The sequence below is a fragment of the Carassius auratus genome, unplaced genomic scaffold (genome assembly GCF_003368295.1).
Source record: "Carassius auratus strain Wakin unplaced genomic scaffold, ASM336829v1 scaf_tig00053340, whole genome shotgun sequence".
NCBI lineage: Eukaryota > Metazoa > Chordata > Actinopteri > Cypriniformes > Cyprinidae > Carassius > Carassius auratus.
Genome location: NW_020527262.1, coordinates 1 through 12,500, shown reverse-complemented (window position 1 = coordinate 12,500; position 12,500 = coordinate 1). Strand labels below are relative to the sequence as shown.

At 35.4% G+C, this 12,500-nt stretch overlaps 1 long non-coding RNA gene and 1 other non-coding gene across 2 annotated transcripts; both read right to left on the bottom strand.

Moving 5' to 3' along the window:
- Positions 1-4,216: 4,216 nt before the first annotated feature.
- Positions 4,217-4,335, bottom strand: LOC113090221 (5S ribosomal RNA). Its single transcript, XR_003286952.1, has one exon. It is a non-coding gene; the product is annotated as a 5S ribosomal RNA (ribosomal RNA).
- A 2,552-nt stretch (positions 4,336-6,887) lies between these two features.
- LOC113090199 (uncharacterized) lies at positions 6,888-10,576 on the bottom strand. Its single transcript, XR_003286932.1, has 3 exons — positions 10,155-10,576; positions 8,813-8,882; positions 6,888-8,233 (listed from the first exon to the last, which is right to left on the bottom strand). It is a non-coding gene; the product is annotated as an uncharacterized LOC113090199 (long non-coding RNA).
- Positions 10,577-12,500: the final 1,924 nt, after the last annotated feature.

The window sequence follows — 12,500 nt, the reverse complement described above, 5'->3', positions numbered from 1 at the left end:
ATCTTCCCTTTTAAACTTAAAAACCTGCTTCTCCAGAAAATCAGTCTTCTTTCCATCCCTCCCACCGTCTCTTCCCACATACTGTCCGTAGCCTCCTTTTCATTCTTTGCTACAATTATTCCTAAAATCTTTATTTCTTGCACCTCTGTAAACTTACAGACCCCTGTAAGAACCTCTGCCCTTCCATATTTCATGTATACAGTTTTTTCTTCATTTATCTTTGCACCCGAACCCTCACAATACAGTTTTGTTTTCTCCATCACTCTTTTAACACTTTCTACATTTTCAACCACAATTGTCGTGTCATCAGCATATTGAAATATTTTCTTTAATTCTTCTCCCTCTTCCATTTGTATTCCATTTATTCTTTTTTCTCTATTTATTAAAAGCCCTAAAGGTTCTGCTACCAATGAGTACAACTGCGCCGACAATGGACACCCCTGTCTTATGGATCTTAAAACTTTAAAAGGTTGAGTTAAAAAACCATTGCATTTTACTTTTGTAAAAATATCCCTGTATAAAACCGAAATCCATTTAATAAAATTATTCCCAAACCCAAATTCCTTTAAAACTGCAAATAAAAAGCCATGTTCAACTCTGTCAAAAGCCTTTTCAAAATCCATACTAATAACATAAGCACTTTTGCCTTTTTCTTTTATATACCCTGCTATATCTCTAATGCTGCTAGTAACATCTGCTATATCTCTCGCCTTTACTCCATACGCCTGGTTTGTTTCTATTATATTTGGCATGACATTTTTTAATCTGTTTGCTAAGACCTTGGCTAAAATTTTAAAATCAGTGTTTAGCATTGTAATGGGTCTAAAATTTTTCAGCTCAGTTTTGTCTCCTTTTTTCTTGTATATTATTTTCATTAATCCTAGCCCCATTCTTGGGCTTACTCTTTCTTTTTTAAAAACTTCTTCAAAAATTTCATTTAAAATCACGCTTACTTTGTCTTTAAAAACTTTGTAAAACTCACTTCCAATACCATCTACCCCGGGGCTTTTCCTCACTCTTAAATGATTTATGGCATGTATGATCTCTTCAGTTTCTATTTCCCTTTCACATATTTTTTTATCCTGTTCGCCAACTTTCCTTGTTATCTGTTGCAACAAAATATTCCTTTTTTCCTCATCTCCCCCCTCAGACTTAAAAAGTTCCTCATAAAATGATTTAACTTCTTTTAAAATCCCCTCTGTATCTGAGACCACCATTCCATTCCTACTTTTAAGTTCTTTAATTGTTTCCGCTCTCCCCCTGCTTTTCTCAAGATTAAAAAAGAATCTGTTACATTTTTCCCCTTCCACCGTATATTTTGCTTTGCTTCTCAACATTGCCCCCTTGCATTTCTCCTCTTCTATTTTTCTCAACGTATTTTCTATTTCAATTACTTTTTGCACATCTACTTCGTTTTTATTTAACTCCTCTTTTAGAGTTCTCCTTATTTCTCTCTCCTTGGTTCTTTTAACCTTTTGTAATAAATTACAGTAGTTCATAGAATATTTCTTAATATCATACTTAACATTTTCCCACCATTGCCTTTTGTCTTCCATATACATCAGGTCTTTTTTCCTCCCATCTAATATCATTTCAATCTCTTTTTTAAAACTTTCATTCTTTAAAACCTCAGTGTTTAAAATCCACACCCCAGGTCCCTTTGTTTGTCTTTTAAAATCCATCGTCATTAAAACCATTTTGTGATCGCTTAAGGTTGTTTCTTTGTAAAATATTCCATCAATGAAACATTCAAGATTTCTGGTACTTAAAAAATAGTCTATTCTGGTTTGGCACATAAAATTCCCCACCAACTGTCTTCTTGAAAATTCCTTCTTTTTTCCATTTCTTTCCCGCCACACATCAATCATATTTTTCTCTTCCATCAATGACCTTAGTTCTTTTCTACCCCCATCCGATTTAAAAACCATCCCATTTGCCATATCCATTTTACTAAAAACAGTGTTAAAATCCCCTGCAATCACCACCTTCCCCCATTTTTCAATTACATCAGCTAAAACATTAAAGTATATTTTCTTTTCTTTTTCTCCATTGGGAGCGTGCACGTTCACTAAAACAAATTTGTCTTCTTCCATTTCGATTTCTACCACCATACATTTTCCTTTTTTATCATTATATATAAGTTTTGTCTTTATACCTCTGTCTTTTCTTATTAAAACCGCCACTCCTCCTCCCATTTTTTCCTCTTCATTGTTAACAAGTAATTCCCCTTCCCATCTTTTTCTAATATCCTCCATAACATTCTCTTTCCAGTTTGTCTCTTGCAATAAAATCACATCTTCATTTCGACACAATTCCTTCACCTTTTCAAATTTATAAACATTCATTAATCCTCTAGCATTAAAAGCCACAATTTTCAGCACCATAAAATAAAATAAAAGCCATAAAATCCCCATTTTGTCAGTTCATTCACTCTCCTTCCTTTACCATTTCCCCACTGTCTTGTTTTTCCTCACATCCTTGTTTTAATACTTTTCTTTTGGCTTTCTCTAAATTTGGTGTTACCTTAGTTTGTCTTCTTCTTTTATTGATTCCTGTAGTGCCGGCATCGTCGATGCATTCACTGTCTTTGTCCATTCTCCCATCCTCGCTGACCCACTCCTGATCCTCTGTCTTTTCCAGTTGAATCTGTAAAGTATCAGTTATTTCCATCAGTGACCCCGTTTCCTCACCGCACTGCGTTGATCCAGTCCTTTCACTTTCCTCTTCAACGTCCGTGCTTGTGGTATCCTCTCTTGGTGTTCCTTCTGTGTTTTCGTGTAGCTCCTCTTCACCGGCTTCCTCATGCATCTGCCCACACCCCTGCTCTTCCTCCTGATGTTGTTCTCCGAACCAGCACTCGCACTTGTTTAACACAAGCCTGCAGTCCGGGCACCTCACCGCATTACAGTCCCTCGCGAAATGTCCCCTTTCCGAGCACTTATAGCATTTGAAGTCAGGACAGTCCTTCATCATGTGTTCAGGGCTCATACATAACCTACAGGTTCTCACCTGCTGGCTATGTATCACCCTGAAATACTGAGGTCCTTCTTCCGTCTCCATTCTCGTGCTGTAGGGCAGGGAAGCCACCTCTTTTGGAAACCGTACTCTCAGGAATCTCGTTCCATCCTCAATGCGGGTGCCCGGGTAGAATCTCCTTTTGATCTGTGAGATAGGAGTCACCCCCCATCCCTCCAGCTTCTTTAAAATATCGTCATCCTCCAAGTAAGCAGGCAGATGCATGAAAGATACAGCAAAATCCTTATTGTTCAACTTTTTAATTTCACAAATCTTTCCTTTAATCATCAATCCTTCTTCTAGTTTCTCAATATCTTCCTCTTTTTCCAATGTAATTTCATATTGTTTCATCATTTTTGGTCTTACCGCTAGTATGCTAGTCACTTCGATCTTGTCTTTCAATGCTTCTATAATGTCCTCTGCTCTCCCATCTTGTACCTCCGTCAAATCAATCACTACCGTTGCTTCCTTGGTATAGATCCGTTTCATTCGCCTTTCTGGGTAATCCTTTTCTCGTTGTCTTTGATCCAGTCCATTTTCAGTTAGCTGCCTTGTCTGTTTTGCCAAATCCATGTCTGTAGCCGTTAATCCGTCCATTTTAACAAAAAACACAAAACTAAAACGATCCCTCCCAAACAGCAAAGCTGTTGGGAGGACGAATAACAAAAATAACACTAAAAACTAGAAACAAAAATACTTATCTTGAACAAAAACAACGCAAAAAAACAACACAAAAGTTTGGGTGAGCCTTTCTCACCTCCCTATAGCCAACACACTTCCTGTTTCTCACTAGCTCTCTAGCGCCCTCAGGTTGGTATGGCCGTAAGCGAAGACTGCTGCAAAGAGAGGGCTATTTAAAGACCAGCCCATCTAATCGTCAGTACATTATATAAGTAGGAAAGAAAACCCAAAAGCTTAAAGCACCTGGTATTCCTAGGCAGTCTCTCATCCAAGTACTAACCAGACCTAAACCTGGTAAGATTCAGAGATCGGGCATTGACTCTTTTTTTTTTTTTTTTTTTTTTTTTGCAAGATTATTATATAAATCGTGAAATTTTCCAAAAAGTTTAAAGCACCTGGTATTCCCAGGCAGTCTCCCATCCATGTACTAACCAGGCCCAAACCTGCTAATATTCAGAGATCGGGCATTGACTCTATTTTTTGGCAAAATTATTATATACTAAGTGAAAAGTTTCCAAAAAGCTTACAGCACCTGGTATTCCTAGGCGGTCTCCCATCCAAGTACTAACCATGCCCAAACCTGCTTAGCTTCCGAGAGCAGACAAGATCGGGCATAACCAGGTTGGTATGGCCGTAAGCGAAGACTGCTGCAAAGAGAGGGCTATTTAAAGACCAGCCCATCTAATCGTCAGTACATTATATAAGTAGGAAAGAAAACCCAAAAGCTTAAAGCACCTGGTATTCCTAGGCAGTCTCTCATCCAAGTACTAACCAGACCTAAGCCTGGTAAGATTCAGAGATCGGGCATTGACTCTTTTTTTTTTGCAAGATTATTATATAAATCATGAAATTTTCCAAAAAGTTTAAAGCACCTGGTATTCCCAGGCAGTCTCCCATCCATGTACTAACCAGGCCCAAACCTGCTAATATTCAGAGATCGGGCATTGACTCTATTTTTTGGCAAAATTATTATATACTAAGTGAAAAGTTTCCAAAAAGCTTACAGCACCTGGTATTCCCAGGCGGTCTCCCATCCAAGTACTAACCAGGCCCACACCTGCTTAGCTTCCGAGAGCAGACGAGATCGGGCATAGCCTTTTTTTTTTTTTATTTATTTTTTTTTTTTTTTATTAAAGAAATTGTTCAATTCAAACATACATATCAAATTTTAACATACAAAGGTACATAATATGCTTTCTTTAACATAGACACTCCTAAAGTTTTGGGCTGTCAGACATCTTACAAATTATAACTAAAAAACACTCATTCCATTGTTTAGTCTTTTAAAAATGACAATTCCATCCCCAGGTCATTTAAAATCTTTAAGACCTCCTGAGTAAAAACATAATTAAAAAGATTCATTGTTCCCTCCAACTTAAAGTAATAAAACAGACATTCAACATATTTCTCAACTTTTCTCCTAAACATTCCCCACACATCAATTAAAACATTTTCTTTTTTCACCACTAGTCTTCTTTCCCATACCGCACTTTTCATCAACATCACAAGTAAATTAATGATCTTCTTGTTTTTACAATTTTCATTAATTCCCAACATGAACACCTTTTCCCACTCAAATTCCCCAATTTCAACTCCTCTCAAAATTAAAATCATGTTTTTACATCTCTCATTAAAAACTTTCAGCTCATCACAATATAAAAACAAGTGTAAAAACCCTTCATCTGCATCTTGGCATACTTTACATGTTGCACTTTCCTCCATCCCAATTTTGTTTAAAATCACATCTGTGAATACTGCTTTGTTCCTGATAAAATACTCCATATTCTCCAGTTTCGTCTGTACAATTTTACCATTCATGTTCCCCCATATATTCTCTTCTTTTACATCATTGAACAACCATATCCAGTATTCGTTTACAACAGGTTTCTTAAAAACAGTATCTCTAAAAACACAATAAAACATTTTTACAGTACATTCATTAAAAGCACACAGTTTTTCCCCTAGCCTCACATACACATCTTTCCCAGGTTTCTCTTCTTCCATGTTGTCAATTCTGTTTATCCACTCTTGAGGTATTGCATTCTTAATTACATCATACTTGTTTGTTATCTCTCGTCTGCTATAATCCTCCTTTGCCTCCTCCATCACATCCACAATGTATTGCACTGGTAAAAACCCCTCTTTGAATTCATATAAAACATCTCTGACTTTCGTGATTCCCACATCCCACCACTTCTTAAAAAAAACCTCCTTCCCTTGACTTAAAATGCCGTTGTTTAAGAATAAAGGCTGATTTAAAATGCTCTCTCTGCCTTGTGGCTTAAAATGCACATTCGTTAAAAATTTGCCCCATGCCCCCATCAGTTCTTTATAAAAATCTGGCAGCCCCTCCGTCATCCATTTTTTAACTTTCATCCATAAAATGTTGTCCCCCAAATTAAAATTACTACACTTACTTAAAAAATGCCCCATTGTTCTCTTCCATGCCACTTCGTTTTCTTCATCCAAGTACTTTTTTATTATTTTCACTCTCAAGCTGTTCTTTCTTTGCTCCACATCCATTAACCCCAGTCCTCCCTTCTTCACTGCTCCTATTAAAGTGTTGTATGCTATTCTTGGTTGCTTCCCTTCCCATAAAAAATCTAAAAAACATTTTATCAGCCTTTTTTCTACACTGTAAAAAATAATCCTGTAAAAAAACAGTAAAATACTGGCAGCTGTGGTTGCCATTATCATACTGTTAAAATACGGTGTGTTACTGTTTTTGAAATTAACAGCTAAATACCGTTTTGACAACTACAGTATAAAACTGTAATTTTACAGCCTGGTATTTAACAGCTATATGCTGTAGTTGTCAAAACAGTATTTAGCTGTTAATTTCAAAAACAGTAACACACCGTATTTTTACAGTATGATAATGGCAACCACAGCTGCCAGTAGTTAACTGTTTTTTTTTACAGTATTAGTTTTTACAATGAAACCCCAATAATTTCAATTCTAAATGCTATTATAACCCTGCACATTATTTTTGTCATGGATTACAAAAAAGGAATAAAGACAAGTTAGTATTTTTTTTTTTATTCTGATACAACACCAGATAAATTCTGCTCAATTATTGTAAACTAAAATAGGCAAATAAAAAAATACTAGTCAAGTACTATTCAGTGCATACAATTAAGCACCCATCAAAATGCAAAAATGTCTGAAAAATAAGAGAATAATATCTTCAGTGAACAATGATTTAAAAGGAATAGTTAATCCCAAACAATAATTTATCCCATAATTTACTCACCCTCAAACCATAAGTGTATATGGCTTTCTTCTTCCAGCCATAATGCATAACATCCTTCCCAGATTTGTAAAGTTTTTGAAGCTCCAATAAACGCATCAATAAAGCATAAAAGTAATCGATATGTATCCAGTGGGGTTAATAAATGTCTAATAAGGAAAGCCATGCCTTTTTTTTAAGAAAGATATCTTTATTTTATAAATTTATAAAATATAATCATGGCATGACCATATGCGTGTTCATAATTGAGTTGAGTTCTGGCGGAAGGGTGACCTCTGACCTGACGCATGACGTAGGACGTATGGCGAAGACGTAGCGAAAGCTTAGGTTTGAACTGACGAATGCGTCACATCTACATCCATTATCGGTGCGCAAAAAGCAGAAACTTGAATACCGGCGAGAGATTTTATGGTAGTTCACGTTGACTAAAACACACAAGAAAAAGTGTTTTGGAAAAAAACTTTTTTGGCAATCACAGACATTCGCATTCGGACAGGATTAGATTAATCTGAGGACCCTCGAGTTTGACGAAAAACAGTAGGTCATTTGCTCTGGAATTTTTACAGAGGTCGTGTGAGAAAAAGACAGACATGGCAGATTCGGACAGGATTCAAATCTCAAAGTACATCTGTCAAGCATAAATTTCTTTAACGTCCCCCTGTGAAGCTAGTCCCGTCCGAATAGGGCTTAAGACGTTTTGAAAGAATAGGACTTTGATATAAGATTTCATATGTCGGGTCAAAGGTCATTCTTCTGCCGGAACTCGACTCTATCTGGAACTCGCGTACGGCTGTTTCTGGAAGCCAGTGATTATAGCTGATAAAAGTTATAAACATGGATATTTTTCTTACAAAAAACCATCGCTTCACTTCATTAACACCCTGGAGTCGTATGGATTTTATGATGGATGGATGCGGTTTTTGGAGCTTCAAAAACTCGGGATCTATTCAATGCCATTGCAAAGCTGGGAAGCCAGAATATTATTTTCTCTTTATAACTCCGACTGTGTTCGGCTCAAAGAAGAAAGTAAGGATGGCTTGAGGATTCTATTGTCACCATACTAATACTAACATATTAATTAGAAATAAATAAAATAAGTCCAAACTTGTTACCTTTGAAGGAATTCTAGTGTGGATGCTGCTTCCTCTTGGTACTGCAAATTAAAAATGTAATACGAAGAGAACAATGCAGCAAGTCCAGAGATAAAGGTTGGCTGCACACCCTCGCAGATTATTCGGCCTTCGAGGCTGATCATCCATTGTTTCATCCATTGGCCCGGATTAACACCTGGATCATAAAGGAATGGATAAATTAATGGTTATTCTATGATCTCTGGAGAGTTTGGTGTAGAAAATGTAGTTAGAAATTAGTACATTATTTTATAACCTGAAAAAATGCACACAATGTCATGTCTTACAATTTAACAAAACCTACAATATCTCTATAAAAAAAAAAGGAAAAAGAAAGGTTGTTTTAGTCTGTTTTTAACTTAAAGGAGAACTCCGGTGCAAGATGAACCTCGGGTGTAGTAACACATTGGTACCAAGTCGAATGTTCTCTGGGATTTTTTTTTTTTTTTTTGATTTTGCGCCGGAGTTCTCCTTTAATGCTAAGCCAGCCTCCGAGAGGGGAAAAAAAGTGTACAATACAATAAAGTGTAGTGATTTTTTTGTAAAGACTCAAACTTGTCTTTGATTAATAAAAATGTCCTCAAATTCAAACCAGCACAGTGTAATAAAACATGATTCAAAGACGGTAAACTCTAGAATGAAGCACTTAAATGTGAATCCTTTCATAATAGTAAAACTTGCGTGAGCCTTGTTTTTGTAAAATAAATTGCAGACATGTCTAATATGATATACTTACCAAGCAGGATCAAACGAGGACTCACAGGCAGGTTCCCCATCTTTTCGAGGTCAGCAGGAGTGGCAGACATCTATTGTCAAAGATAACAATTTAAGACAACTGACTAATCTTAACGTGATACTTGCTGATAACGTTGATAATATTCTACAGAGGTAAAAGGCTTTTTGTACTCAGAACAGGAACATATTCAAAAAAATATTATATTTTGATGGGAGTAAATGATTAGAGGACTATCATGTTTGGTTGAACTTGACAATGAGCTGACAATGAAACATGTTGTAAAGAACAGATCTAGATAATAACTACCGAAGCCATCGATTCTCGTTAAAATACGTTATAAAATGGCTGAAACAGATGCAGTGCAAGACGCTGTTATGCTGCTATTAGTAGCTGCAATAAAGTCAGCAGCGGTTTGAAAAGGCACCTTCACAGTAGCTAATTAGACAAGAATTTAAAATGTTGTTCATACCTCACTTACCATTTACTTACAAAAAAGCCCGTTTCATAAACACTCGTAATTCGAAATTAAATTCGAGTTTTACTCGTAAAACTCAAACTTCATAAGTCACTTGCATGCTTGGCAGTAGTCTACACACGCGTTTTGAATATGCATTCAAATCTTACCTGTTCACTAACCGGATTCACTGGATATTGCTATTTTAATTATAAGTAGCCTAAGTTGATAACAGGGCGATTAAAATAAGCGCGGAGCGGCAGATTTGTCTATGTCTCTAGATGTCTCTCATGGACTGAATGCGCACGTTAACATTACGACACAAGAAAAAAAAAAAACTGAATTATCTAGTTAATAACTACCGAAGCCATTGATTTTCGTTAAAATGTCTGAAACAGATGCAGTGCAAGACGCTGTTGCTGCTATTATGTTTTGCGATCAAGCCAGCAGCGGTTTGTTGACCTAGTAATTACAAGAATTTAAAATGTTCCTCACTACCATTTACTGACAATAAATAAATAAATTGTACATGTGCCCGTTTCATAAACACTCAAACTTCATTATTCACGTGTATGCTTGACTAACTTATCCTACACACATGTTATGAGTGTGCCTGCAAATCTTAACCGTTCACTAACCGGATGCACTGGATCTTTATATTGTTATTTTATAAGTAGGCTAGGCTACTTAAAAGGGCGATTAAATTAAGCGCGGAGCGGCAAATTAAGTTATACCGGCAGATAAATTATTGTCTATGTCTCTATCTCATGGACTGAAATGTGCACATAACACAAAAGAAAAAAATATTGATTTCGTTCATTCCCATTCATATTACTTGGATAAAGTTTGGTAAAACATGCAGGTTGGATGAAAATTAGGGATTCTTACCTGTGTTGTGTAATAAAGATGGCTGTATGATGGCAGTCTGGGATCGGTCGACCAATTATTTGCCTATAACGTTAGTTAAAACACATGATTTAATTGAGGCATCTGATTTAAATCACAGAAGCTTTATTAGAAGTTTAAGATGTTATATTTTAAAGTAATAGGTCATTTAAAGATAATAAAATAATAAATCGTTGCAAACCTACCTCAATCTGATATTCCAAACTGGCGCCTTGTGCTCATTGAATGAAAATAGGGTATAGTACTGTTAAATAACAGTGTCAAATTGTTGTTGATCGACCACGCAACCCGAAGTGAACAAGTCTTCCCATAATGCATTGTAAAAAAAAGCAAAATGCTGTTATTACATGGAAACAGCAATTTGCTGTTAAATTTCCATGTAAATTTACAGGAATTTTTTACAGTGTACCCACAACGGCATAGATGACACATATAAAATATACCACAATTTCGAAACCATTAAAACATTAAGAACTAAAACCTTCCCTTTCAAAGTTAATGTTCTCATTCTCCAAAAATTCAATCTTCTTTCAATCCCTCCTAAAGCTTCTTCCCACATAGTTTCATCTGCTTTCTTTTCATCCCTCCCCATTAAAACACCTAAAATCTTAATTTCTTTAGTTTCCTTAAAGGTAAAATGTTCTGTTAAAACCGGTGCCCCTCCAAATCTCATATACAGCGTTTTGTCCTCATTTACTTTAGCTCCTGATCCCCTACAATACTTTTGTACAATTTTAATTACATTTTCCACACTCTTCAGATCCTTTAACAATAATGTTGTGTCATCCGCGTACTGAAAAATTTTACATTCCCCTCCCTCGATGCCTATGCCTTTTATCCCCTCTCCATGTTTTACAGCCAATCCCAAAGGTTCTGCAACTAAAGAATATAAAAGAGCTGACAATGGACATCCTTGTCTTATCGATCTAGTAATTTTAAAACACTGTGTTAAAAAACCCATTACATTTAATTTTTGTTATTGCGCCTTTGTATAAAATCCTAATCCATTTCATAAAATTCTCTCCAAAACCAAAACTTTTTAAAACATCAAATAAAAAAACCATGCTCCACCCTGTCAAAAGCTTTCTCAAAATCTAAACTGATAATAAACCCATCTTTATTGCTATCATGTATGTATCTTATCATATCCTTTATACTAATAGTTGTATCTGCTATGTCTCTCCCTTTCACTCCATACACTTGGTTAGTTTTTAATTATACTCGGCATGACTTCTTTCAATCTGTTGGCTAAAATTTTAGATAAAATCTTTAAATCAGTATTTAGCATTGTAATCGGTCTATAGTTCTTTAAATCTGTCTTCTCTCCTTTTCTCTTGTATATCAATTTCATTAAACCCATTCCCATTCTTTGATTTAATTCTCCTTTCTTAAACACCTCTACATATACTTCTTTTAAAATGCTAGTTAAAAAATCTTTAAAAACTATATAAAATTCACTCCCCAAACCATCTACACCTGGACTTTTCTTTTTGTTTAATTCACTTATTGCTCTTTTAATCTCTTCTTCTCTAATCTCTTCATCACACTCTTTTTTGTCTAGTTCTCCTACTGTTGTTTTTATTTGCCTCAGTAACTCCAGTTTCTCTTCTTCCCCCACCCCCTCAGTACTAAACAGGTTTTCATAGTATGCCTTTATTTCTTTTAATATTTCCTCATTAGTTTCCACAACTACACCATTTTTCCCTCTTATTTCTTTAATCATACCAGCCTTCCCTCTTATTTTTTCTAAATCAAAAAAAAAACTTTGTACATTTTTCACCCTCCACAGTATATTTAGCTTTACTTCTTAGTCTTGCGCCTTCATATTTTTCCTCTTCCATTTCTTTCAATATTCCCTCCAATTCTTTTATTTTTTGTATATCTTTCCCATTCTCATTTAATTTTTTTTCCAATTTTTCTCTTATTTCTCTCTCCTTCTTCCTCTTACTTCTCTGTATTAATTTACTGTACTTTATTGTGAATTTTTTAACTAAATATTTAACATTTTCCCACCATATCCTTTTATCTTCGCCGTACATTCCATTCTCCTTTTCTTTTTCAATAATTTCTTTAATACTTAACACATAGTCCTCATTCTTCAAAACCTCTACATTTAAAACCCATACCCCCGGCCCTTTCTTCACTGAACTCCAGTCTATTTGCATAAAAATTATTTTATGGTCACTTAAGCTTGATTCTTCATATTAATATTACCGATAAATCCTTCAATGTTCCTTGTACATAAAATAAAATCAATCCTAATCTTACACATAAAATTACCCACTAATTGCCTCCTTGAATATTCTTTCTTTTTTTCGTTTCTTTCTC